At 39.2% G+C, this 27,141-nt stretch overlaps 1 long non-coding RNA gene across 1 annotated transcript; it reads left to right on the forward strand.

Moving 5' to 3' along the window:
• The first annotated feature begins 18,414 nt into the window (after nucleotides 1-18,414).
• Nucleotides 18,415-25,770, forward strand: LOC124268394. The gene is made up of 3 exons (XR_006896266.1): nucleotides 18,415-18,535; nucleotides 21,147-21,148; nucleotides 25,760-25,770. It is a non-coding gene; the product is annotated as an uncharacterized LOC124268394 (long non-coding RNA).
• Nucleotides 25,771-27,141: the final 1,371 nt, after the last annotated feature.

The following is a 27,141-nucleotide window of genomic DNA, read 5'->3' on the forward strand; positions in this document are numbered from 1 at the left end:
TCGTGGCCCAGATTGCAAACTGTTGAAATACATGTCTGTGTGGAATGCTTACTGCTTACAAGTTATTTCTGATAAGTACAATGATAATACATATAGAAATAGTTATATTGTACAAGAAATGATAATTCAGTTTATGAAACACGTGAAATCATGTTACTGCACAATTTAGGATAAGTACAATGATAATACATATGGAGATAGTTATATTGTACAAGAAATGGTAATTCAGTTTATGAAACACATAAAACCATGTTACTGCAAAATATGGGATAGCTACAATGATAACATGTAGAACTAGTTCCATTGTACAAGAAATGATAAATAGGTTTATATAACACATGAAATCATGTTAATGCAAGATATGGGGGGTCATTTTGCATAAAGATTGCTTTCAAATACAGTGCGAGTCCCTTCAAAATATTAACATTTGTTAAGTCAGACGTTTTTCTCGGGATGGGTATTGATGAAAATATTTTGGAATGAATGCATTTCTGCTAACATTATAGTAAGGACAATCCAAAATGAAATGAAATTCATCTTCGACAGCCATATTGTCACACTTATCACATATTAGGGCATATATACAAGGCCACGACGTGGCTGAAAGATTTTGCACATGTTTACAAAACAAAGAGAAAATGGTCCGGGAAATTAAACCCCTGCGTATGACAGAGCATGACTGCATAGCTTATGTAAAGTCTAATTATCATCACGCGTGTAACATCACGCGTGTCAGAGTGAAAGATCATTATCACGTCACAGGTCATTACAGAGGTGCCGTTCACAATGCGTGTAACTTGAAGCTTATAATAACCCCCCAAACAATACAAATCCCCGTTGTTTTTCATAATCTTCGGGTTTATTGACTCTCACTTAATCATGCGGGTCATCTCGAATATCGACTGTAGCTTAACGTGAACCCCTAATAACGTGGAAACATATATATATTGTTCTCGTCTAACAGTCTGAAATTCATAGACAGTATTTAATTCATGTTCTCGTCTCTGGACAGTTTAGTGAACGCGAACAATTCTGATGCCTTCGACCCGTGAAGATCCGGGGTAGAATAGGTCTTCAGCAACCCATTCTTGTCATAAAAGGCGACTGCTTGTCGTAAAAGGCGACTGCTTGTCGTAAAAGGCGACTAACGGGATCGGGTGGTCAGGCTCGCTGACTTGGTTGACACATGTCATCGGTTCCCAATTGCGCAGATCGATGCTCATGCTGTTGATCACTGGATTGTCTGGTCCAGACTCGATTATTTACAGACCGCCGCCATATAGCTGGAATATTGCTGAGTGCGGCGTAAAACTCAACTCACTCTCTCTGATGCCTTCGCCAAAACACTGACGTGTCAACTCGACCTTTGTTGCTAAGGAAGGGTGTTTACCCGTACGAATACATGGACGATTGGGCTACATTCGAAACGAAATTGACTCCAATAGAATCATTTTATAGCAATTTAACCGAATCAGAAATAACTGATGACTATTACCAGCACGACCTCGAGGTATTGGACAAACTAGGCTGTAAGAATTAAGTGACTACCACGATCTATACTTGAAAACTGACGTTCGCCGATGTGTTCGAGATATTCGGAAAAAAGTTCTTAAAACACTATGGCCTAGACCCAGACTGGTATTACTCCAGCACCGGTGCAGAGTTGAAATTGTTAACTGACCACAATATACACCTGTTTATTGAGAAAGGCCTGCGAGGTGGCAATCGAAAGCTAATAATAAATTCGTCAAGGTCACGACCCTAGCCAGCCCTCGAAGCACATAGTGTAAAGCCAAACAGGGGAGGGTATGCTATTCGATGCTCAGTCACTAAAATATGTACCCTTGTGCGTGCGAAAGTACAAGTGTAGAATCTACATAGTCCCATTGATAATCTGGTAGCGTGAGTTTGTTTACAAAATATGTCTAAATTCCGCCCCCTAATTTGCATTACACTAATGAGTTCGCTTGTTACTCCAAGAATATATATTGCTGAATAGTGATAAATGTAGGGAATACGTGTTAAGATAATTAGCTTGTGATATGTAAACTATTGTGTTCAGTGTAATTCGCTTGAAATTAAGACTTCTGTGCTTCGTGTCTAGCTCATAGCAAACGTCAGCCATATTGACATTTCAATGTACTTGTTCCTGATTGGTCAGTTCCTTGGGAGGACCGCCCTTTAACCTCTGCTCAGGCACCCATGAAGGGCCACCTCCTCGTGGTGGGTGCTGGGTCACGCTAAGCGCCCTTCAACCCCCGTTGTGGACTCGGGGGGATATATGGTCCACCAACCCGTTTGCCGTGGGTTGCGCCCCTGTGTCGGTGGAGGACGGGAGGCTGGTGGTTGAGGGCACTGGGAGCCTGGAACCGTGTTCCTTTTGCCCAACACACCACTTCGCCCCTTACTTCACCTAGACGGGTGGTGGAACTGGCCCGGTTCCATCAATCGGCTGGTCACGTCAAGCCCTGTGCATGGTGGATATATATTTGCACATTTTTCTCATTTTGAGGGTATTGACTTTTTCGATTTCACGATTACAATTTAATTATATGTTAACTTGCCTAGAGTCCTATGCCAGAAGGCGGTGGCTCATGGGCCAATCTGGTGATATGGATCTCTGAATACTGAGTTTCTTGAGACTAATGTCATGGGCCGAACCAGCCTGGCATGTGATCTTTTAGAATTTTCAGCTATTTATATCTGTATTTCTGGAGTATAACATCCCTGTAGCCCTGGTGTTGCAGTTAGGTTTCCACTGCAACATCGTCCTTGTTGACACTCGATGGCGGGTGGGGAGCAGGGTTGTCGAACAATATTATTATACCATGGCTCACACCACACACTCTGGTTCATCCAAAACAAATAAGCGGAGACATCTTTCGTCATCATCTGATGAAGATGTATCCCCTTTATTGCATGATTCCTGGCCAAGGTTCTTGGTTATTGCAACTGATGATGGAAGTCCATTAAATATCAATCCCTTTGCCGTATCCAAGGGCATCCAAGGTGTCTGCGGGGAAGTAAAGAATGTCACTCGCCTCCGAAATGGTTCAATCTTGGTTGAATGTGCAAAGCCTCAGCAATCTGTCAATCTATTAGGCTTACAGCAGTTTGTAAACAAACGGGTTGTTGTCTCAGCGCATAAGACTCTCAACACTTGCAGAGGTATTGTAAGAGACAGGTCCCGTTGTCTGTCGGATATGACCGAAGAGGAGATTGCGGCAGAGCTGAAGGACCAAGGCGTTACTATGGTGAAGCGTTTTACTAGAAAACAAGAATCAAACATAGTGAAAACAAACACATATCTTTTCACGTTTTGTCTGACTACACTTCCCAAATCCATTAAAGCTGGATACTGTAACATTGGAGTGGATGTATATGTGCCAAATCCGCTGCGGTGTTACAAGTGCCAAAAATTTGGCCATGGTGCAAGGTCTTGCACCGGTAAATCTGTATGCCCCCGCTGCAGTGAAAATCATGAGAGCACTGACTGCAATAATACCATAAAATGCTCAAACTGCAGTGGTGACCACCTGGCATCATCAAAATCTTGCCCAAAGTTTGAATATGAGGCCAAAATTCTTAAAATCAAATGTACAAACAACATCTCATACTTTGAAGCGAAGAAAGTAGTTAATGCTCAATCCCAATCTTCTACCGGTCCAACATACTCAGCCGCAGTTACTTCCTCTGCTCCGACACCTGTTCCTAAAACTCGCTCAGTTTCAACTGAATGTCAAACTGTTATATCTTGGTTGAATGCTGATCCAATAACCTTGGATGACAATGATAAAATATCAAACGATCATCGATGCACATCAGCCTCTCAGACTGAGGAAACTCAACCAAACGATGCCCATTCGACTCAGGAAACGCAGAGTGTTGCCCACCTTTCAAATAAGGAAAAGAAAAAGTTAAGAAGAAAGAACAGGACTCTTCACCATTTGGAAGAGTCTCCTTCGTTGACACCTACTGTGACGGTTCAAAATTCATTTGATCCACTTGCTATGGATTCACTGAGCCCTCCTGTGGTGGTTCAAAATTCGTTTGAACCACTTGACATGGAGATTGCTTCTTCACACACAACGTGTAGGAGTGATGGCTCCTTGCATTCTCGATCTCCAGTCAAACCACCATAAACATTATTTATGAACTTAATCCAATGGAATTGCAGAGGTCTTAGGAACAATTTTCAGGATCTACAATTATTATCGCAGGATTATAAACCATCTGTGTTTAGTTTACAGGAGACATACCTGAAAAATACAGACAAATTTGAATTTCGTCAGTACAATTCATTCCATTCGTTTTCACCTCCAGGTGATAAAGCCACCGGCGGCGCTTCTATTTTGGTGAGGCAGGGTGTGATTCATAGCCCTGTCCCCCCTTAAAAGTCCTCTTCAGGCGGTTGCTGTCCGTCTTTCGTTACAAATAACCTTCACTCTTTGTTCATTGTACATTTCTCCATCTTCAGCTCTTCAGCAGTCTGATCTTCAGGATCTATTCGACCAGCTTCCCAAGCCCTGTATTATCATGGGTGATCTTAACGGTCATAACCCTTTGTGGGGAAGTACTGATACTAACATTAAAGGGAAAATCCTCGAAGACTTCATTTCTAATAATGACCTGTGCATATTTAATGATGGATCAGCCACGTATTTACACCCTGGTACAGGAACATATTCTGCACTAGATCTATCACTCACAGACCCAAATATTTATAACGAATTCGAATGGTCAGTTCATGATGACCTGTGTGGAAGTGACCATTTCCCCACAATACTTTCAGCTGTAAATCCAACCGATGATCCTCCTGCAACAAGGCGAAATTTTAATAAGGCCAACTGGTCATTATATCAGACACTTTGTACTGACGAACTGAAATCTGACTTTTTTTGTCAATGCTCTAGATCCTATTCAGTTGTTCTCGGATAAACTGAATCAAATAGCTGATGAAACTATTCCTAAGTCCTCTGCGACACCACACATTCGTAAACCATGGTTTACTGATGATTGTAAACAGGTCAGGAAGTGTAGGAAGAAGGCAGAGAAATACTTTCGCCGGCATCCTACAGTTCACAATTTAAATAATGTCAAAATAAATAGTGCCAAAGCTCGACGTGCCTTTAAACAGACTAAACGTCAGTCTTGGCGAAATTATGTTTCCAAGTTAAATTCACGCACACCAATTTCAAAGGTGTGGAACATGATTCAACGAATAAAGGGCAAGGGTTCCAAATCTACTGTCCACCATCTGAGGGATGGTGATAATTTATTAACTGATAAGTCTGACATTGCCAATACGCTTGGTGCAACTCTCGCCAAACATTCTTCTTCGTCAAATTACGTACCAGAATTTCAAAAATATCAGAAACAACAAGAGAAAAGGAGAATAAATTTTAACTCAGACAATGGCGAAGACTATAATGAATTATTTTCATTACATGAGCTCCACACTGCCCTTGAGCAAGCTCATGACACAGCAACAGGAGCTGATAGTATACACTATCAGCTCTTGAAGCATTTACCGGAATCCTGTTTGGAAACTCTTCTAAATATTTTTGACACAATATGGACTTCAGGGAATTTCCCACCTTCGTGGCGTAATGCCATTGTAGTCCCTATACCAAAGCCTGGCCGGGATCATACTGATCCGTCTAATTACAGACCAATCTCTTTAACGAGTTGTGTCTGTAAAACCATGGAACGAATAGTAAATAATCGATTAACATGGTATCTTGAAACCAACAACCTAATAACAAATATTCAATGTGGTTTCAGGAAAAATCGTAGTACCATTGATCATTTGGTACGATTAGAATCCTTTATCAAAAATGCTATAGTCAATAAACAACATGCAGTATCGATATTCTTTGATCTCGAGAAAGCGTACGATACCACCTGGAAGCATGGCATTTTAAAGGATTTACATGATTTTGGTTTAAAGGGTCGTTTACCTCTTTTTATATCACAGTTTTTAAAAGACAGGCAATTTCAAGTCCGAGTGGGTTCTACCCTGTCTGACCATTATAATCAGGATCAGGGTGTCCCACAAGGCAGTATTTTGTCTGTCACATTGTTTAGCATTAAGATCAACAGTTTATCCAAGGTTTTAAATGATTCTATCGATGGATCACTTTTTTGTGGATGATTTTAATATTTCTTGTCGCGGTAAGAATATGCATACCATTGAACGGCAACTACAGTTGTGTTTAAACAAAATAAATAAATGGTGTCTTGAAAACGGCTTTAAATTTTCTAAATCAAAAACTAATTGCATACATTTCTGCCGTAAATATAAACCACATAAAGACCCCGGAACTGTTTTTAAATGGCACTCCCATCAAGGTTGTAAAAGAGGCCAAGTTCTTAGGTCTCATTTTCGACTCCCATTTAACTTTTCTTCCGCATATCAAATCCCTAAAAACTAAATGCCTGAAGGCACTCGATTTATTGAAAGTCGTGTCTAATTCAAGGTGGGGAGGGGATCAAGCTACGCTCCTACACCTTTACAGATCACTTGTCCGCTCGAAGCTTGATTATGGCTCCATCGTATATGGTGGAGCCTGTAAAAGCAACTTAAAACTCTTAGATTCAGTCCACCATCAAGGTCTGAGACTTTGTCTTGGGTCTTTTAGAACTTCTCCTATTGATAGTCTCTATGTTGAGGCTGATGAGCCATCCCTTACCCAACGTCGTATCAAACTCTCTTTACAGTATATAACAAAACTCTATTCTAACGAGTCTAATCCTGCATTTAACTGTGTTTTCAATCCTTCTTATGAGGAGTTGTACAACAAAAAGCCTTCTCTTGTTCCGCCTCTTGGTTTAAGAATTAAACCATTTCTTTCTGCTGCCGGCATTGAGCTGGAAAATATAGCTCCTTCCCGTCTTCTTTCTTCTCCGCCTTGGCAATTGGTTAGGCCACAAGTTGACCTAACATTAACAGCATTTAAAAAAAGCAGAAACTAATGAATTACAATATAAACAAGAATATCATCAATTAAAAAGTCAATATAATACATATAAATCCTTATTTACAGATGGATCCAAGGATGGTGGCGCGGTGGCATGTGCCACTGTCATTGGATCCAGAACAATATCTTCTCGTTTACCAGATAACAGCTCTATTTTTACAGCAGAAGCAAACGCCATATTAACAGCTCTTAAATATATTAATAAACACCGTAAATATAAACAATATATCATCTTTTCTGATTCTCTTTCTTGTCTTCAGGCTATTAAAAATATTTCTTGCAAACATCCACTTTTATTAGAAATTATTGAATTGAATAATGAGCTTGCTACTGGCCAGTGCGACATCGTCTTTTGTTGGTTACCCAGCCACGTTGGCATTTCTGGGAATACCATGGCTGATCTTGCTGCCAAGGCAGCACTCAACAAATCTGTGACACCACTTCTTATTCCATACTCTGATTATAAAGCTGGCATTAGAACTTACATCCGTGATCTGATGCAGAAGAAGTGGGACGCCCAAGTAGGTATTAATAAGTTACATGCAATAAAACCCTATATTGGTTACACCTACTTGGGTTGTCAGTCCAGATTTGAAGAGGTCATTATGCGACGATGTCGCATTGGCCATACCAGATATACTCATGAATATTTATTGAAAGGCGAAGATCCTCCGTTTTGTATCCCCTTGTGATGAAAGGATCACAGTCAAGCATGTCTTGCTTGACTGCATTGAATATTCCATCACAAGGGATAAGTATTTTAATGTCAAAACATTGAAGGATCTTTTAATAATGTTAGTTCTCATTTAGTTATTGCCTTTTAAAAGAATTAGATTTGTTAACAGATTTGTAAATAGCTAAATATTTTATGATTGGAAGTTTGAATTAGTAACATAGATTGTTAGTGGCTGTATCCTCGAGGGGGGTTAAAGTACTGTAAAATTATTGTCCTCCTGAGAGGGTACGTAAGTCCCAAAACATTCAAAGTCAATTTCAACTTTCCGTTTTTTAATCGTAGAATATTTGTAATTTTAATGTATGGCTAGATATGTCTTAATTGCTAACGGCTGAGGGGATGATATAAATCCAGCTAGGGCCCATGCAGGAAGCAAATGTACTGTAAGTCCCCATGGTCCCTAGTATGGTGATCTACCTTCAGTTGTTAGCGATCTATAGCCCATTTTTAGATTGTGTTGTCCCCTATGGTTAAAATGTTTTAGATTCAATTACTAGTTTTACATATATATATCTGTGATACTCTAGTTGCTTTACTGTCCTTCGATGACAGGTTTTATAATATATACATATTCCATTACAATGTAAAATGTTCTCGTCACGATATGGCTGAAATATTGCCGATGTGACGTTAAATATTAACTCACTCACTCATACGGTCAACATGTATTATTTGAGGTTTACCTCTCAATCCACAATTGACACGATAATTGACTTCACTGAGTTTCGCTGTTATTTGAAAGGGTCCTTTCCAAAAACATTGCAGTTTTGGGCATATGCCTACTTTCCTATGGGGGAAGTAAACCCAAACTTGACTTCCTACTTTATATGCTGAAGATTTTGTATGTTTGTCGTAATACTTCTTCTGTCTTAATTGATTTTGTTCCAGGTGCTTCCTAGCCAGGATAAATACATCCTCTAGATGTTCCTTTACATCATTTACCCATTGATGCGGTGAACTGATATCCTGAATTGGAAGTCCTACAAACATATCAACTGGAAGATTGATTTCTCTCCCTAGCATCAATAGATTTGGGGTGAAATTTGTACTTTCATGAATTGTGGAGCGGTAAGCCATAGTTAGATGAGCTAAATAGAAGTCCCAGTCTCTCTGATTTTCGCTTACAAAGGCACTCAACATAGCCTCCAACGTCCTATTGAACCGTTCTACCGGACCTTGGATGGAACGGTGTAGTTCTCGTTTTGTCAATGTTAAGGAGTTGACACATGCCTTGGAACAATTTTGACTCGAATTGTCTCCCCTGGTCAGAATGGATTTGTCTGGGTACACCAAATCTTGTGATGAAATTTTCTATCAGAGTTTCAGCCACTGTTATTGCCTCCTGGTTTGGCATTGCGTATGCTTCTACCTATTTTGTGAAGTAATCTGACACAACTAAGATATAGATGTCCCCATTTTCAGTTTCTGGAAGTGGGCCTACAATATCCATATCTACCCGCTCTAGAGGGACTCCAGCCCCGGACAACTGCATCGGACCTTGACGTTTCCTTGGAGGAGGCTTACGCTTACAACAGTCATCACAAGACCGAATCCATAATTCTACATCCTTACGGAGTCCACACCAGTATTATTTCTACCTTATCTTCTCTACTGTTTTCTTGACCCCTAAATGACCTCCAGTCAAACTATCATGAGCTTGCTCAAGGATTAACTTTTGTTTATTTTTAGGAATTAGAGCTTGAAGCTTTATTTCCTTCTGCTTTGTCTCAAATTTTCTGCAAAGTACACCATTGTTAATGGTTAACTGATCCCAAAATGCGCAATACAGCTTAATAGCCTCACTGCACATTGAAATTTCTGACCACTTAGGTTTATGACCCTTTTCTAGAAAAGTCAGTACTTTTCCCATGTCCTGGTCCTGTTTCTGATTGTCGATTAAGTCCTGTTGACTTGTATCGACCAACTGTAATTGTCAAACTTCCCTAGTTACAGGTGAGTCCTCAGACGTCATACCACACTGTCTGCAAGGAAGGCGAGAAAGGCCATCTGCATTAGCATGTTTGCATCCTAGTCTATGCTCTATTTCATATTGGAAACAAGATAGAGTCTCCAGCCACCTAGCTATTTGTCCGCATGGTTCTTTAAACCGAGTCAACCAGGCAAGTGCCCCATGATCTGTCCTTATCAGGAAGGATTTTCCATACAGATAGGGTTTGAAATGTTTTACAAAGTGTATTTTAGCCAATAACTCTTTCCTGGTGACGCAATAATTTCTTTCTGGTTTTGTCAGTGTTCTACTGGCATAAGCAATTGGCCTTTCAACTCCATCCTGTACCTGACTCAGAACCGCACCTATTGCAAAATCGTTCGCATCTGTGTCGAGGATGAATGGTTTGGTGAAATCAGGATGGGCCAAAATGTCAGCACTGATGAGTTGACTTTTAAGATGTTCAAAAGCGATTGAACATTCCTGAGTCAAATTATACGCTCTGTCTTTCTCGGTCAACTTATGCAGACAAGCTGCAACCTTAGCGAAACCAGAGATGAAGCGAAACCAGAGATGAAGCGACGGTAGTAGCTACACAAACCCAGAAAACTTCTAAGTTCCGATACATTCTTCGGACTTGGACAGTTTTTGATTGCTTCTACCTTCTTAGGGTCGGTGTGAACGCCTTGTGCATTTACAATGTGACCTAAATATTCCACTTCCCTCTTGAGCAAATGACATTTCTTAGGTTTCAATTTTAACCCGACTTCCCTAAGTCTATCAAACACTTGCTTCAGGCGACTGAGTGCCTCATCAAAGTTGCTGCCAAACACAATAATGTCATCCAAATAGACCAGACATATTTCCCATTGACGACCCATGAGCACTGTTTCCATTAACCTCTCAAAAGTTGATGGTGCATTGGTAAGGCCAAATGGAAGGACTTTGAATTGATACAGTCCTTGACGAGAACAGAAACTAGTGATGGGACGATCATCGGGGTGGACTTCTACCTGCCAGTAGCCGGACGTTAAGTCCAGGGTACTGTACCAACTAGAACCAGCTAACGAGTCTAAAGAATCGTCTATTCTCGGTATCGGATAAGCATCGATCACTGAACGACTGTTCACCGATCGAAAATCCACACAAAATCTTGTAGTTCCGTCTTTCTTCTTAACTAGCACAATAGGAGAAGCCCAAGGACTATTGGAAGGTTCTATGAAATCTTTGTCTAACATATCCTGAATATGTTTCTTAACCTCTTCCTGACTATGGACTGGTAACCTCCTAACTGGCTGTTTAATGGGTTGAGGATTGTCTAGCAAAATTCTATGTTGGACAAGGTTGGTTCTCCCTATGTCCGTTGACGAAGCTGACAAGATGTCCTGATATTCAGTTATTAAAGTTTTAAGCTTAGAGCTCTGCTCCAGACCTAAGTCTGCAACAGCTTTTTTTGCCATTTCTTCTAAGTATTCAGGTAATTCTGAATTTACTTTCTTAATGTTCCTCACCCGTTCAGGTTTATTGGACTGCACTGCTTCGACATGATCTATTGGAAAACATTCTGCAAAATGAGTTCCCCCATAAACTTTGATATCCTCCTCAGATGGATTGAGCACCCTGACGACTATCTCAGCTTCATTTTCAGAGGCGCAAGTCAGAGTTCTAGCTACAAATAACCGGCTTTTGGAGATAAAAGACTGAGTCATCACATGAAAGGCCACCTCCTCGTGGTGGGTGCTGGGTCACGCGGCAAGTGCCTTTCAACCCCTGTTGTGTGGACCCGGGGGGAATATTTTGGTCCACCAACCCGTTTGCCGTGGGTTGCGCCCCTGTGTCGGTGGAGGACGGGAGGCTGGTGGTTGAGGGCACTGGTTCCAGGAACAGTGTTCCTTTGCCCAACACACCACTTTGCCCCTTACTTCACCTAGACGGGTGGTAGAATGGGCCCGGTTCTACCAATCGGCTGGTCATGTCGAGCCCTGTGCATTCAATTATATCTGCACAAAATTTATATTCTGTACTACATTTTTGCCTTTAGGTCTTGACGCATTTTTGTGTATAAAACATCACTTGATTTTGAATTATGTACCATTTAAATTGCCTAGAGTCTTATGCCCAGAAGGCGATGGCTCATGGGCCAATCTGGTAGATTGATTACTTGTTTAATCTTTCTGCTTGAGTATATCATCCCAGTATCCTTGGTGCTGCAAGTCGGAGATCCACTTGTATATAGCATCGTCTTTGATGACACTCCGTGGTGGGTGGGGAGCTGGGATGACGAAACAATATACCAACAATCATGGATTACCAAACCCCAAACAAAACCAAACGTCCACTGGAAAATGATGATCAGCAACGTCCCTCTATACTCATTGATTACTGGCCTCGGTTTTGGTTCTAGAGACTCTTGACAAGACTCCGTTGAAATTAAATCCATTTGCTATTTCAAAAGGTGTCTCTGGCATTGCAGGTGAGGTAAAACATCAAACGCTTGCGCTCAGGATCGCTACTAATTGAATGTAGCAGAAAAGCACAAGCTACTAACCTGTTATCAACTGATATGTTTATCGGAGTCCCGGTGTTAGTTTCTGCTCACAGAACGCTGAATTCTAGCAAAGGTATTGTTCGAGACCGTGATCATCTTCTAGCAGACATGACTGAGCTCGATATTGTATCCGAGATGAAAGATCAAGGAGTATCTTTCGTCAAACGTTTTACAACTCGGAAAAATAATGAGACTGTACAAACCAATACTTATCTGTTTTCATTTTCAGCTCCAAATCCTCCTAAGTCAATCAAAGCAGGTTACTGCAATCTGAATGTTGACTCCATATATTCCTAATCCTCTGCGCTGCTTCAAGTGTCAAAAGTACGGACATGGTGTTAATATTTCAGACATTGTCTGTTACATGTGCTCACTGTGCTGAGAATACACATGTAACAGAAGATTGTGACAGTAATTACAAAAAATGTGCAAACTGTTCTGGAAGTCATTCATCCTTTTCTAAAGAATGTCCAATTTGGAAAAGGCAAATGGAAGTTAATAAAATCAAATTTTCCCAGAATATCAGTTTTGCTGAAGCAAAAAAGATTGTCCTATCTACTGAACACACGGAAACGTACGCCTCCGTCACCAAAACACCTGAAACGTCCTCAAAACGACCATCTTCACCAATAATGACTGCGTCCAGTTCATGTCAGACTGACCTGACATGGGTGAATACAGATATTCCCAAGTCTATCTCCCCTGAACAGTCTACTCAGACAGATACAATAGTTTCTACCGAACAAATCGTATCTCCTACAACCATCACTCCTTCTCAGTCTGATAGAAATGAAAAACAAACTGCCAAATCGAAATCCAAGACCAGAACAGAAACGTCCAAATCAAATCGAACACCTAAAGGGTCAGAAAATAAAATAAAATTGTTTAACAAGTTTGATCACTGGAGGAAATGGATGTATCTGATCACACCCATCCAAGGGCACATAGCATGTCGCCTTCAAAGACAGTGCGGGTAGATCCCCAATCAACCCTCCTAAACGATAGTCCATTCCAAAACTATAGTACAGTGGAACTGTAGAGGATTAAGGTCCAATTTTAATGAGTTACAGCTATTAATCCAAGATTTTGCACCATCAGCTTTCTGTCTGCAGGAAACTTATCTGAAGCAGACAGATATCTTTAATTTACGTCAGTTCGTTGCATATAATTTTTCACCTCCGGGTGACAGGGCCACTGGAGGGTCTTCGATACTTGTTAAACAGGATATTATCCATAGTCCTGTAACACTCTCAAGTAATCTCCAAGCCGTTGCAGTGAGACTTACTCTTCATGTTACCTTTACACTATGCTCTCTGTATATTCCCCCTTCTTCAACACTCCAGCAGTCTGATCTTCAAGCTCTCTATGACCAACTTCCTAAACCTTGTATTATAATGGGTGATCTCAATGGCCATAACCCGATCTGGGGTGGTACAAACACTAACCCAAAAGGTAAAGTACTGGAAGATTTTATATCCCATAATGATTTGTGTATATACAATGACGATTCAAGCACTTACCTACATCCTGCAACCGGCACTTACTCTTCTCTAGATTTGTCCCTTGCAGACTCTAACCTCCTCAATGAATTTGATTGGTCAGTCCACAATGACCTCTGTGGAAGTGACCACTTTCCAACTATCCTATCAGCAATTTATCCATCTGATTCTACATCTTATACAAGATGGCAATTTTCCAAGGCAGACTGGTCCTTATTTCAAACGTTATGCACATCTAAACTAAGACCCGAATATTTCAGTGATTTAACTGATCCTATTGAGGTTTATTCTGACGTTTTAAATGAAATAGCTGATGAATGTATACCAAAGTCCTCTACAACCCCACATGTACGGAAACCATGGTTTAATACAGATTGTAGGCAAGCCAGAAAAGCGAGGAAAAAGGCAGAGAACTATTTCCGCCATCACCCAACTGTCCATAACTTAAATAAATTTAAAATATTTCAATGCGAAGGCACGTCGTACCTTCAAACAAAACAAACGACAATCTTGGAGGAACTATGTCTCCAAAATTAATTCACGTACGCCAATGTCCAGAGTATGGAACATGGTTCAAAGAATTAAAGGCAAAGGTTCAAAGTCTGCTGTTCATCATCTTAAAGATGGTGACAATTTAATTACTGACAAATCTAAAATTGCAGATAAAATTGGAGAAACTCTTGCCAAAAATTCATCATCGGCAATTATGTCCCTGAGTTTCAGAGATATCAGAAACAACAGGAAAAAAACAACTTAATTTCGACTCAAATAACGGTGAAGATTATAATGAAGTGTTTTCATTACATGAGCTACATACTGCTCTTTGAGCAAGCTCATGACACTGCAGCGGGTGATGATAATATACATTACCAGCTATTGAAACACTTACCGGAACCATGTCTGATGACACTTTTAGATATATTTGACAAAATATGGACGTCTGGGGAATTTCCTCCTTCATGGCGTAATGCCATTGTAGTCCCAATACCAAAACCTGGCAGGATCATACAGATCCGTCTAATTACAGACCGATCTCACTAACTAGCTGTGTTTGTAAAACCATGGAACGTATGGTGAATAATAGATTAACTTGGTATCTTGAAACCAATAACCTTATAACCAATATTCAATGTGGTTTCAGGAAAATCGTAGTACCATTGATCATTTGGTACGCTTGGAATCCTTTGTTAAGAATGCTATAGTAAGTAAACAACATGCTGTATCAATTTTCTTTGATCTTGAGAAAGCTTATGATACGACCTGGAAGCATGGCATTTTGAAGGATTTACATGATTTTGGTTTGAGAGGCCGTTTGCCTCTTTTTATATCACGGTTTTGAAAGACAGACAATTTCAAGTCCGAGTGGGTTCAACCCTGTCTGATCATTACAATCAGGATCAGGGTGTCCCTCAAGGCAGTATTTTGTCTGTCACTTTATTTAGTATCAAGATTAACAGTTTATCCAAGGTTTTAAACGATTCCATTGATGGATCACTTTTGTGGATGATTTTAACATTTCTTGTCGTGGTAAAAATATGCATACCATTGAACGGCAATTGCAGTTGTGTTTAAATAAAATAAATAAATGGTGTCTTGAAAACGGTTTTAAATTTTCCAAATCCAAAACTAATTGTCTACACTTTTGTAGGAAATATAAGCCGCATAAAGATCCTGAACTATCTTTAAATGGCACTCCCATCAAAGTTGTTAAGGAGGCCAAATTCTTGGGTCTACTTTTCGACTCCCATTTAACTTTTTTGCCACATATTAAATCACTTAAAGCCAAATGCCTGAAGGCACTCGATTTGTTAAAAGTTGTTTCCAACTCAAAGTGGGGAAGGGATCAAGCTACCCTCCTCCACCTGTATCGATCACTGGTCCGCTCGAAACTTGATTATGGCTCCATCGTATATGGTGGAGCCTGCAAAAGCAACCTAAAACTACTTGATTCTGTCCACCACCAAGGCCTAAGACTTTGTCTTGGGTCCTTTAGAACCTCTCCCATTGATAGTCTCTATGTTGAAGCAGATGAGCCTTCTCTTACACAACGTCGGATAAAATTATCTTTACAATACATTACTAAACTATATTCTAGCAAATCTAACCCTGCATTTAACTGTGTTTTCAATCCCCCTATGAGGATTTATATAACAAAAAACTTCTCTTGTTCCGCCTCTTGGGCACAGAATTAAGCCCTTCATATCTGCTGCCGGCATTGAGCTGGAAAATATAGCTCCTTCCCCGTCTTTCTTCTCCTCCTTGGCAACTGGTGAGGCCTGAAGTTGACCTAACTCTGACAAAGTTTAAGAAATCTGAAACTAATGAATTACAGTATAAACAAGAATATAATCAGCTAAAAACTAAATATAATACATACAAATCTTTATTTACAGATGGGTCCAAGGACGGTGGCGCGGTTGCATGTGCCACTGTCATTGATCCAGAACAATATCTTCTCGATTACCAAATAACAGCTCTATTTTCACAGCAGAAGCAAACGCCATCTTAAAAGCTCTTAAATATATTAATGAACACCGTAAATATGAGCAATACATCATCTTTTCCGATTCTCTTCTTGTCTTCAGGCGATTAAAAATCTTTCTTGTAAACATCCACTTTTATTAGAAATTATTGAATTGTATAATGAACTGGCTACTGGCCAATGCGACATCGTCTTTGTTGGTTACCCAGCCACGTTGGCATCTCTGGGAATACAATCGCTGATCTTGCTGCTAAGGTAGCACTCAACAAATCTGTGACACCACTTCTGATCCCATACTCTGATTACAAAGCTGCTATAAGATCTTATATCCGTGATCTGATGCAAAAGAAGTGGGACACCCAAGTAGGTATCAATAAATTACATGAAATAAAACCTTATATCGGTTACACTTACTTGGGTTGTCAGTCCAGATTTGAAGAGGTCATCATATGACGATGTCGCATTGGCCATACAAGGTACACTCACAAGTATTTGTTAAATGGTGAAGATCCTCCGTTTTGTATCCCTTTGTGATGAGAGTCACAGTCAAGCATCTCCTGCTTGACTGTGTTGAATTCTCCATCATAAGGGATAAATATTTCAATGTTAAAACTGTTAAGGATCTTTTTAATTCTGTTCATCTTCATTTAATTCTTGGTTTTTTAAAAGAAATTGATTTCATTAATGAATTTTGATTAATATGTTCTGCATATAGCTGTGTTTTAATGATTGGTAGTTTGATTAGTAACTTAGATTGTTAGTGGCTGTACTCTCAAGGGGGGTTGAAGTATCGTAAAAATATTGTCCCCCTGAGAGGGTACGTAAGTCCCAAAACTTTCAAAGTTAACTTTTTGCTTACCCGATTTTTAATCGTAGTATATTTGTTCCTTTAAATTTTGGCTAAACTTGTCCTACAATCGCCAGCTGCTGAGGGGATGGTGTAAATCCAACTAGGATCCATGCAGGTAGCGAAAGTAATGTAAGTCCCCATGGTTTCTAGTATGGTGATCTACCTTCAGTTGTTGGCGATCTATAGCCCATTTTTACATTGTATTGTCTTCTTTAATTGGAATATTTTAGCTTTGTTCGCTAGTTTTATATTGATATCTGTGATATTCTAGTTGTTTTACTGCCCTTCGTCGGCAGGTTTTTTATAATATACAGATATTTCATTCTAATATCGAATGTTCTCGTCACGATATGGCTGAAATATTGCCGATGTGACGTTAAATATTAACTCACTCACTCACTCAACGAGGATTTAAAGTCTCAGGTGTCTGACTTGACTAAGGCAGTGGCAAGTCTCACTCAGATAGTAACTCAGGGTAATTCCTCGGGAATACAAAATAAGAGGAGGTCGTTCAATAAGCACATGGATATAGAATGTTATGTTGTAAGCTGTATTTGTTTAAGAATGGCCAAACTAATGTCTGAGATTCCCTTAACAATGGATATATGTCCATTGGACTCCTCCCATGTGTGTCTCTTGCGATGAAGTGTTTACCATCAAACATATTCTGCTTGACTGTGCAGACTTTTCAATTGCAAGGGATGCACATTATGATGCGAGGAATCTGAAAGGTCTGTTTTTCAGCTTAAGCGGGCATCTCATTGTTAACTACCTGAGGGAAGTTGACCTGTATCTTAAATTGTAACTATGTGTGTGAATAACAAATAGCTTGCTTTTGAATTTTGTTAAATAATTATGTAATAAATGTATATGTGTTTTTAACATAACTCATTTGGATTTTGTACTTAAATTGTTTATTAATTCAGACTTGATTTCGTCACTATATGGCTGGAATAATTCCGATGTGACGTAAAGCCCATCTCAACTCAACTCAACGTGGAATCCAACAGTGCTTTAGATCTTGTGCCATTTTTCTTTCTACGGATCTCACATAAATACTGCAAACGAGAAATGATATTAAAAAGTTGAAACAGCTACGTCATACAAATGTAAGCCAAGAAAATACTATTTGGTATTATAATATATGTTTATATTTTAGGTGGCTTGTCACACAAAGCATTTGTTATAATGTGTGATGACAAGAGTAGTCCCATACGTGTATATGGTTCTGAGATTTGGGGACTAGAAAAAGCAATTAAAAGATTTCTCGTGTGGAAGTTATTACTGCAAACATAATGGTTGATGTGATAGATTTCCATTTTTTGTCGAATTAAAAATGAAAATAGTAAAACATTGGTTCAAAATTTTAAATATGCCATCTTACAGATTGCATAAAAATTGTTATAATATGATGATTTTGTACGATAGAAATGGAAAACGTAATTGGGTCACAGATGTTAAACATTTACTATTTTCTACTGGTTTCGGTAATGTTTGGCTAGAGCAGTGCATAAATAAACTCGCAAAGTTTCTCACGTCCATTAAGCAAAGGTTACAAGATACATACTATTAAAAAATCGCATAATCCAGAATCTGTTGCGAAAATATATTTTCAAACATGTATAACTCGTGCACAAACAGACTTTAATACATGAATTTTACATTGGTTTAGAAGAAGGAAATGTCTATAGAACCAAATGGATAATTTTAGATAACGGACACGCTGAGCGCGATGGTGACAATGTGGCACGGTCCCGACGCCGGGGCTGCTGGCTCTCAGTCCAGTCTTTCTCAACCTGTTCCGTACAGTTTGACCGCATATCATCTGAAGCCCAGGCACCCTGGCTGCTGTGCTCTCACCCGTGGCAGTACGATCACGCAAATGTAGTACCCGGATGTACCGATCTTGGACTGCAGTGGTGACTCGAGGTCTGCCTGTACGGGGACGGTCATTTGTTATATCTGTTTGGTTTTACCGAGCTGCAAGCCGTGATATTGTGCTCAGACTTACATTCAGACGCCTGGCAACAGAAGATTGTTAATCTCCAGCGTGGATTCTTTCAATGGCGATGTTCCGTGTCGCAGCGTCAAGACGTAGCGTAGTCATTTGACCTTAAAAACGACTTCAACATGAATACTTATTTCCGAAAGTTTCAATGTGAAAACAGTTAAGGATCTTTTTAACACTTTTAATTCTCATTTAATTATTGGCTTTTTAAAAGAAATTGACTTAATGAATGAATTTTGAATAATATGTTCTGTACATATCTGTATTTTAATTTTTGGTAGATTTGATTAGTAACTTAGATTGTTAGTGGCTGTACCCTCAAGAGGGGTTGAAGTAGCGTAAAATTATTGTCCTCCTGAGAGGGTACGTAAGTCCCAAAACATTTCAAGTAAATTTAAGTATACCAGGTGTTTTAATCGTAGTATTTTTGTCATTTTAATGTATGGCTAATTCTCGGTATAAACGCCAATGGCTGAAGGGATGGTGTCAATCCAGCTAGGGTCCATGCAGGTAGCAAAGGTACTGTAAGTCCCCATGGTCCCTAGTATGGTGATCTACCTTCAGTTGTTGGCGATCTATAGCCCAATTTTACATTGTATTGTCCAGAAATAATTTTCTACTTTTAAAGATATATGTTAGCTAGTTTTAACTCAATCTGTGATAATCTAGTGGTTTTACTGTCCTTCGTTGACAGGGTTTAATATATTATATGTATGTATTACAAATCTAAAACTAGTTTTAGTCACGATATGGCTGAAATATTGCCGATGTGACTTTAAGTGTGTAAATCATGTTATCAACACTTTTGTTACATATTTTGACGATTGTCTCAAAACAATAGGTAATTGATAGATTTTTATATAGAAAATATAGAATCACGCTTACAAAATTTCGTTGCTCATCCCATGATTTGTTAATAGAAACAGGGAAATATATTGGAATAAAACAAATGAAGATAGAATACGTAAAATGTGTGATTTGAATCCAATTGAAGATTTATAGAAGATACATTTTGTTGTCTGTCCAGCCTACCACACTTTGAGAAGTAAGTATATAAAGAAACATTACTTTGTACATTATAATATTTATAAATTTATATCTCTATTGACCTATTCCAGCAAGCAACATCTAGCAAAATTGTCAATGTTTCTGTATCATGTCTTTCCACGCAGAAAAATGTACTCACTGCTGCCTAATAATATTGTCTGCATACATGTACTATAGACCTGTGGCCTCCTCAGTCAATCTCTCCAATGGATACGCCACGTTGCTTTTAAGGATCCAAGTTATTATTACTGTCTTGAGAGTTTATTGTTCTCGAAATAAGGAGTGAATTCTAATTCTGCTCATTATTTCTTTTAAACTGATTCCACGCTTCTCGATGTATATCAAAATAATTCATCCGGTTTACCAATTAATCAGTCAGGTCCGAATATCACTCAGGTTATGAATCTACCTGATTATTTGGTTGTTTCAGAGGTGAAAGATCAGTATACTGAATCGTCTTCAAAGGATATTTCAGCCATGTTATGGTGAACACTAAAACACTTTCCAATTATTCACAGCCCACAACCTAAACCATCTCTCACATGCACACTTGCATTGTGAACTCACGTACCACAAACAATTGGATCCATGTGTGATATTAAAGTAAGATTAAATAAGAATCATATTTGTCAGAAAGAGACAACGACTTCTAAATTATACCCTCCTAATCTTTTCCTCCTATCGGATTGTTTCAATTTGTTCGCATTAAAACCTTATGGACTTTTACAACCACTCCCAAAAAATCTGCGTTTAAATTTCCACATTGATTCTGTTAAAGGGACCAATACTTTTAAGTTGATTTACACCTCATTTCCCAGTGTGAAAAATAGGCACACATTATTTCGCATTAATTGATGTCAGATCAATATGTTCCATCAACCCTGATTGTCGTGAGATTATGGTCTCTCAATTTTATCTTTACCCCCGAGCCCTCCAATGACAGACTGAAATCGTCTTTAAAGATTTATCTTATTCGACGTGTGTTCTTCAGTTATGATTTATTGCTTGGTTGTCCCAGTTTACAAATTCAAAAACAGGCACTCGTAAGATGTTTGTCACTTGCTTTAAAACGTGTCAGTTGAAAAGATTTCTTTTTACTACTTTGACAGGTGATTTATGGTAATCCATCATTGTGGATGCACTGAGTGACATAATCCATATCGCACCTTGCCCATCCTATTAAAGCTACCTTAACTTGACAGCCTTTGCCATCTGTCACGTATAGACAGATGCCACATTTCCGTTGCCCCTGTTGTGTATTTATACACGTCATATCTAACTCATACTGTGATGGAGATCAACAACCTATTAACGACCAGTCATTTGTCAGCGTTATTAACACTTGTCAGTTGGACACATTGAACATTTGAGACTCAAATTTGTGAATTTGGTAGGTGATAGTATCGTTAAATACTCCATTTTCTAAATTTATATTAATATTTTGTTCTCTGTATTAGCATTAAATACCATCAGGTGTTTTACCTATATTATAACTACCGAGTTACAAGAGGAATGTTCAGGCATATATTACTAATCGTTCTTACGACAATATTGTATTACTTTACCGGTGGTCGGACGTACATGTGTATTATGAGTGAGTGAGTGAGTTCATATTAGAAAGAGTAAAATCTGTCAAGAAGGACAGTAAAAATCCTAGAGTATCACAGAAATGAATATAAAACTAGAACATGTGTATAATGGATAGCTGGTAATTACTCATATTAAATTTTTATCCTGTTCCTTTAATATTACTTGCTGGGATTGATTTTCATCCGTGTTTCAATGTACACCCTCAATCCCTCACATATTTATATATGTCGTACTCTAATTCAATATTGTCCGTCAAATATGTCTTAATACGCGTAGTATTCGTCTTATGCTTATCTCCATATTACTGTGTCCATACGAGATCGTTGTACTTCATCGTGCCATATTTACCCGGGCCTTAATATATTGCTACATATCACGAATATGTTTGTTGTGGCTTGTCACTTTTCTCAAGTGTTGCAGCTCCATAGCCGGCCACACATCGGCTGATGACGACCAAACAGAGCCAGTGACACGCCATACTCTACAAGAGATTATGGTTGTTATCAGTGCCTATTGGTCATCAGACAGAAGACATATTTGCCACGACAGTCTACCCGTGTGTGGAGTTTTACGTTACCACGAAACTCTATACCAAAATCATACTGTAGAACGATGTTCAAGGTGTACACTACTGGATTCTCTGGTCCAGACCGCTGCCTTCTAGCTGGAATATTGCTGAGGGTGGCGTTACACAACACACCAATCAACCCACTTTACAGACAGACAGGCAGATATTCTATTTCAGTCTCACCTCACATAAAATACATATATAAATATACTTATAAACTATAACATATAAGCAAGCCACCCTTTATGGGTTATGAGAGACCAATGTGTTAATGCATTATCAACACTAAAAATAAATAATGATATAGCTGTATACAGTATAAAATCTATCCGTATAAAATATGTTTTCTTCTTTGCAAGATATGAAAGCAGTTTTGGCACTGAAATATACATGGTGTTTAAAAAGTAAACTAATCCATCATCATCACAAAGATCTAAGAAGTTTGGATAGCTGAAACAGGCATTTTCATATAAACTTTCACGTTAATCATTATACATAGGGCAATACAACAGAACGTGTCTTTCATACTCAACACTCTCACTGCACTGAAAACATACCCTCTCTTTCACATTCACATTTGTATATCTGCCGGTTTCCAAATGCAGAGGAGCAGTACCTGATCTGAATTTGGAGAAGGCAGAGCGGTACGAACGGGGCATACTCACATAACTGTCACAGCCATACACATCCTTAAACATTCGATACGTTCGTAATTTGTTACCTCCCGTTCTACCACTTGGCTTGTGTAACAACCCATACCAATCATTCACATACTTCTGCATGCAGATATCTCACACCTTCTCACATGCAGTGTACTCTGAGTGAAATACGTGTCCACTCCAGAATACAGATGCTGAACATTGCGTTAAAGTACAATACGTGTACTGGACTGAAAAACAGTTCACGGAATGTTCGAATCACTTCAAAACGTTCTCTGCTTCGCGGATAAATACCAACTGCATGTGGTATCGGTGGACGTTACATAACAGATGCGTTTTGGAGACATGTTCAGTTATGTTATGGTCTTTGGTTCTCGGACAATGTGCTGTGCACGCGAACACACTATGCTTCGCGGATAGGACATCTGCACGTGACTTTCATACATGTTTAGTGTTATATAAACATATCTCGTGATCCTACACGTGGGTGTTAGAGTATTAGTGTTGAGTGCTTAGTTAGTTAGCTGGTTAGAGTCGAATGAACATCTGTGTGCTGGATGTTATATATTTAGATGTTTGTTAGATGATTCGGTCATAATCGGACCTTAGTAAACACTTCAGCTTTCGTGCAGCGTATTGCATTCATTAGTTTGTTGTTGTTGAGTTGGGTTTTGCTTCACATCGGCATTATTCCAGCCATATAGTGACAAGTTTGCATTAATAAACATTGTAAGTACATACTCGGAATGAGTTTTATTTAAAAAACATGTATTCATTACATTGTCATTTAAAAGCAGAAAAAGTCATAGCATCAAATTTAAAGGCAGGCAATTTGTTAGTGACATTTCACAGTTACAATTTATGATACAGATCAACTTCCCTCAGGTAGTTCACTATCAGATGAGCGCTCACGCGGGAGAACAGATCTTTTAGGTTTGTTGCATCATAATGTGAGTCCCTTGCAGACGATAAGTCCACGCATTCAGGCAGAATATGCTTGATGGTGAAAACCTCATCGCAAGAGACACACATGGGGGGGTCCGTCCCCATCCGTTTTCAGCAGATAAGTCATGAGTAAATCGGCTATGGCCAATACGACATCATCGTAAAATTACCTCATCACGTCTTGACTGACAACCCAAGTAGGTATAACCAATTGTTGGTTTCAGTTCATACAATTCATTTCTTCCTACTTGAGTGTCCCATCGTTTTTGCATGAAGTCCCGAGTATAGTTTTTGATTGTGGGTTTGAAATCACTGTACGGGATCAGCAGTGGAGATAAGGGCTTGTCAAGAGCTGCTTTTGCTGCAGCATCGGCTTTTGTGTTACCTGCTATGCCTACGTGACCCGGCAACCAGCAGAGGACGATGTCGCATTGGGCAGTAGAGAGGTCGTTGTAAAGTTCCAAAATGTCCAGAATGACGGGGTGACTTGAAGTGACATTTTGAAGTGCTTGATGGCAAGATAATGAATCTGTGAAAACGATGAAGTTTTGGGAATGATTCTGCTGTTTAATATAGGTCAGAGCTGAAAAGATAGCTTTGGCCTCGGCAGTGAAAATGGATCTATGGGTGTCATACTTGGAACGTAACTGGATGTATTCCTGCTGGAACACCAAGGGATTTGTTTCAGACTTTTTGAATTTAGTGAGGGTAAGATCGATCTGTGGTTTCATCATGTGCCAGAGTCGGCAAGGTGCTATGCTATTGAGATCAATTTTAGCTGCAGATATGTGTGGTTGAATTCTGATTCCAAGTGGTTGAACCAGGCTTGGCAGTTTAGGAAACAGGTTTTCATAGAGAGGGTTGAAAACACAATTGTATGCTGGATTGGACTGATTTGAAGGTAACTATATAGAATTAATTTTTTTTATTCCACTGCAAAACATGTACAATGGGCGTACGCTGCGTAGAGCAGAGTCTCAACATCCCGTCAGGAGTGCACTAAGTGCGTGTCACAGTTCACTTCGGTGCAAACTTCGTCTAAGCAAACCCTGCATTACAAAGAATATCTCATAAATATTCATATATGCATATTGTGAAATTGAGCACGTGTTCACATTAACCCTCCTTGTGTTATTCTGGCATGCGCAGTGGGAGTTTCGATTAGAAAGACGTGTATATATTTCGCGCCCGTCAACCCACAAACACCAGTCAGCAGCCAGCGTTCAGCATTACCACTGTTGAAAAGGTAAAATATTAAATATGCTCATTATTGGAACTAATGGGATATAATTTTCCTTAACATATGGGGGCATTGTCGTTACAAATTAGATAAAGAACAGTTACTTTGGTCCTGGGAACTCTGTCACCGTCCGTTTCCAGAGAAGGTAATATTGTTTTATTATACCTGTAAATCGTTCTTTGACGACTATGTTCGACCAAAGATCAACGTTCAGTTTTTATATCCCTGGCCATTCACTGGAATCTAAACCTCGCAATATTTAAAAGCAAATGCCCAGCAGTCATCAATGTGCGCTACTTTTCTTAGAATTTTGGAAGTTTGAAAACCTGCTATATTCTGCTTCAGATATTTTTTAACGGCGAAAGCACAACCTGAGTGCGAAACCTTGTCTTCTTGTCTGTGTGGAGAAACTAAGATTTCACAACAATGTTCACGGTCCTCTTCGGTCTCCTCGCCTTGTCGTGTCTCCCCCTGTCGGTGCTCGGCGACCCTGAAGATAGCAACGCACGTCTGTACAGAGTGGACATCACCCTTCCACCGAAGGAAGGGAGGGACGAGAATGCCGACATACTTGACATTAAAACAACAGTGGCGGGGCTTACTGACATCAAGGTTCTGTTTTCATTTAAGGTAAGTAAAGTCATTGTGTCATTGAACAGATACTGCCTAGCCTTAATGTGGATCGGGAGCCTAGACTAAACGTTATTTTGTCTTGTTTGTTTGTTCAAAACCGCAATCAGCAATATACAGCTATATGGCGGCGGCCGGTAGCTAATAGAGTCTGGACCAGACAATCCAGTGATCAACAACGCGTGCGTCGATCAATGCAACTGGGATACAACCAAGTGTCAGCGAGCCTGTCAACCCGATCCTGCTAGTCGCCTCTTATGACGAGCATGTGTTCCCAATGACCAATTCTAACCCGGATCTTCACGGGTGGCTGGAAGTGATGCAGATGGTTTTATTCCCTGCTCCTAACTTGATTGTATACTCAACACATGTAAACACTTGACACCCACATTATTAGTAACAATAGTAATTATTTGATTTGATCCTGATCTGATGTGTTATAATCCTTGGTCCTCACTTGTATGCGTACTGTGCAAAATTAAAAACTAGACATGCACAGTAATCGTGATGGATAATTGTGAAGAGGGTGATTCATTTTAGTAGCTTGTGCCATACACATTCTAATGGCAAGAAGGCTGACACAGTTGGTAATGAACGGAATGAATGAATGAATGTTTATTCCGTAAATAGGCAACAGGCCCAGTATACAATTACATCATCAATTCACATCGCAAAAAAAAACATGTTGCGACATAGTGGGTACACATTTATACATCTATACACTGTCACGACGCTTACTGGGGGAACTTACTGCGCTTCTTAAAAGGGAGGGAAATATACTTGGCTAAACAGGTTACAATACTTGCTTTTGTAGATGTCATAAGTTGAATAAATTATGGGTGATTATTGTAGTGTTATAGAGAAGTATTTTCTCTACGACCTTGGTTGAAAGGACAAATAAGGCAAAAGTGATACTCGTTCTCTAAACAAGGTATTATATACACAGAGGACATAACCTTTCACATCTTGGAATGTGACGTTTTCTACCTTCAGAATTCATAAGATCATGTGCTGAGGATCTAAGCTGTGAAAGGGCAATTCTATATGGCTTAATAGTACCTAATGGTAAATAGTCTTCGAACATATTAAAAAAAATTATAAGTCTGTATATTGTCAAACATGGAATACTTCTTAAAAATTTCAAAATACAATTGTTATCAATATTGATACATCTAAACTTTAATTTCAACAAGAAGTCTTCCCCACAATCAACATCTTGATTTGAGCAAGAATAGCCAAAACCGTAGCTAGACAATAAATTCTAAACTTTAAGTGGCCAGCAGTCAATACCCATTTTTAGCACGATCATACTGATAAGAATACACATGTTTGAGAAAACATTATCACTTTGAGAGTACACAGTCTTATCCGATATTTTACTATTTTCACGAATTGATTAAAGAGAAGCGTC

Source organism: Haliotis rubra, unplaced genomic scaffold (genome assembly GCF_003918875.1).
Source record: "Haliotis rubra isolate DU_JTF1 unplaced genomic scaffold, ASM391887v1 Scf1379, whole genome shotgun sequence".
Lineage (NCBI taxonomy): Eukaryota > Metazoa > Mollusca > Gastropoda > Lepetellida > Haliotidae > Haliotis > Haliotis rubra.